The sequence below is a fragment of the Protopterus annectens genome, chromosome 14.part0, assembly GCF_019279795.1.
Source record: "Protopterus annectens isolate FY-2018-M chromosome 14.part0, PAN1.0, whole genome shotgun sequence".
Taxonomy (NCBI): Eukaryota; Metazoa; Chordata; order Ceratodontiformes; family Protopteridae; genus Protopterus; species Protopterus annectens.
Window position 1 is genome coordinate 393118246 of NC_056748.1, and position 3158 is coordinate 393121403.

General features: G+C 38.1%; 1 protein-coding gene across 1 annotated transcript in view; it reads left to right on the top strand.

The window, feature by feature from the left end:
- Positions 1-324: 324 nt before the first annotated feature.
- The window catches only part of CCAR1 (cell division cycle and apoptosis regulator 1), a 2906903-nt gene continuing 2904069 nt past the window's right edge, over positions 325-3158 (top strand). The window contains exon 1 of the mRNA XM_044056158.1: positions 325-411. The gene's annotated coding sequence lies outside the window, so the exon portion shown is untranslated. The remainder of the gene's footprint in view (positions 412-3158) is intronic.

Below are 3158 nucleotides of genomic sequence, written 5' to 3' on the forward strand. Positions count from 1 at the left end.
AACATAAGAATACCACTTTATAGCTAAGAATTAGTAAGGCAGCATTAGAATCACTATTTTCCATTAGCGATGAATTCAGCAAATCCAGATCGTGAAACAAACGGAATGAAATCGTTCAAAAATAGACGTGTGTGTGTTGTGATTTTCATTAATAATAATTGTAACGTTATTCATGTGTTATAACTTCACGGTAATACAGCAAGAACATAAACACAAAAATTACAACAAATTATACACCACTAATTTAACAGACTGTACTGCCTTACATTCTTACTTTGCACAACACTTTCCTCTAGTAAGTATAAGGAACGTGCTCGTCCCCGCAGGAACACGCACCTACACGTGCACGTATCCGGAGGCTAACCGGTGACCGTAGGCAGGCCAAGCTTAGAATGGATCAAGAGGGTTAGGGTAAATATCATTATTAGTCATCTTTAGTTGGTTCTGCAGAAGGGGGTAGTATGTATGTAGCGTATGCTTAAATGACTTAACCATTATTTTTCAAGCAATTCTGATTTGGATAAACAATATCTGAACTGCAGCATCGGTGTGGTGGGGGTGGACTTAGCTGAGTGAAAGGGGCTGTAAACAGGGACCCCTAGGCCTGCGACCCTGTCCCAAGTTTGACTGCTGCTTCTGACCTATAGACCTAATCTTCACTTGTATCTTGTAATTTGCGTGCTTATCTTTGTTGCTCTGACCATTTGTCGATAGCTGTGTGTATTTATTTTCAGACACTGTTACACAAATGTAATGGGTCAGGTTCCTTAGCGAATTTTGTTTCTGCCAAAAGAGGTACTGACCTATTCATTTTTTGTTTTGAGAGATCACCATGCGCACAGGTACACATTATTGCTCAGTGTACAAATCGTATTTCTCTAATGGTACTCGGCACAGTGGTTTTGTCAGCCAGAACACATTGTTTTTGGATAGTGAATGGTTGTGGGCTCCATTCATCTGGAGTGATGGAAATCTTTAATTCTGTTATGGTGGATGATTAGTCCAGTGGTGGTTGTTGATTCTGTATTAATGTGGAATCCGTGTTGTATGTGTGTGGAGGGGGAGGGTTAGTACAGCATGTGGTGTGTTTTTTTCTTGATGACCTGGACTTAAATTGTTGGGTACATTGTACTGCAATCTTTTTAAAATGATCTGAACCAATGTATTTGTGATGCACATTTTTTCTTGTAGTGGTACTATATAATTGCCACCTTAATACTTTTCTAAGTTTGGTAACAGAATAAAATAGACCAGTTTCAAGGGCTAAAGAGGAAAGTTCACAAACACACTGTCTAGAATGTGGTATGATTTGTTAGAATGCTGATTTATTTTGTTGATGGCATTGTATTACAGGGGTACTGCATTATAACATTTTTGAGTGCTGTAGTTTCCTTTTTGTATTGGTCATGCTCTGCCTGCCAGGGAGTTCCTTTTTTTCACTGAAGTTTGTAACTGTACAAAATTGCTTGTACTTGGTTATTAAAACATAAATATTTGCATTTCAGTGTAGAAAACACTCCTAGGGTAAGCTGTAGTAACTGTTTTCTAAAAATAAAACTTGTAATAGTGAAGCTGTGCACATATTATATTAATATTTAGCAGCAGTATGAACTCTTTTTGTGGGTTTCCTTAACATGGTGATCAGTTGCTAAAGCTTCTGCCGAATACTTCCAAGGTTTTGGTTTCACTCTTCATTTCTGTATATTGGCTTTGTGGCAGTTCCATGTTGCCATCAAGTCATTAATTTTCCTGCATTTATCCTGTTCAGAGTCACTGGAGATCTGGAGCCCATTAGGGCAAGCAGCATGCGTAAGACAATAAACCAGTCCTAGATGAAATTCCATTCCTTTGCAGGTACATACCACTACTGTCAGTTTAGAGGCTCTCTGATTCACTTATTGGCATGTCTTTGGTATGTGGGAGTAGACAGGTGATGCTGGCAAACAATAAAAAAGTGTGGTCACCGCAAGGATATGCAAACTATGCACCATTGGGACACCCCATCTTGGAACTGGACTAAGTAATCAAACATAGGCGTAAACATGATTCATAATCTATTTCATTTTCCTCCCATCTCCTAAAAACTTGTTTGACTAGCAGATTTATAGTAACCACAAATATCTCTTTGGCCCTTACCATTTTGATCCTTCCTAGTCATGGCTGAAAATAGTGTAGGAAGATCTGGTGCATATAATCCAATTAAAATAAAATTAAATTACTTGGATTGCTGTAACTTTGGTGTCTTGCACTGTTGTCCAGGTACCAGCTCTGCTGTCCTCAGAGAGGTTTATAGGTCTAGTGAAACCAACCCTGTCATCATAAAGTAAATAAAATGTAAGTAAAAGTAATGCACTTTATACCAGCTTTGCTTATCCTTGTAAGATTACAAGTAAAATGATGATGGAAGTTGTTTAAATTAAACCATTCCTAATTTAGAGTGAAATAAGTGGAAAAAAAAGTGAGCAAACAGGGATCCTCTGCAGACTTCCTAAGAACTTTCAGTCTGAGTTGTCATTACTTTTTTGTTTGTGTCTTGCAGTCACTTCTTCAGTATATTCACTTACTCTGATTGAAGCCGCACTTATCTTTCATCTTTTGTTGTGCTTGCCATAAAACGGCAGAGTTCATTTTTTGATTACCTTTAGGTTATACATTTTTCTCAAGTCACATTTTCTTGTAACCGCATTAAGTCAAATACTGCATAACTATAATTATTAATAAGGCCTAAACAATATGTCCTACAAAAGACTGTTTCAGAGCCCTAAAACTTCAATTAGTATTTTGTGTACAGCTAAGAGTTGACCTGTGTGTAGCTTACAAAACATCCTCTGACCCAGTGCTCATGGACTTGCTTCAAGTCCGCAAGTCGAATGGTATCGGAAATCCTTGTTCCAGCAACTTAAACCAGTTCTGCAACATTTACATAACAGTTTGGAGGGAGAGGTACATTTTGCAGAGGATACCATTACACTGGAGCAAACCCTCTCATTCCCATAAACAAAGCTTGTTCCTGACTACATTCAAGAGCAACTTGGATCAGTGGATAGGAAAGTGGAAGCTTTCCCCCAGAGTTCGCCAGCTACAGAACAAAGGCAGCTCCTAGATGTTTTATCCCAATGCATGGGTCCCCTATAAATATTTTTTTTTTAATTTTTTGG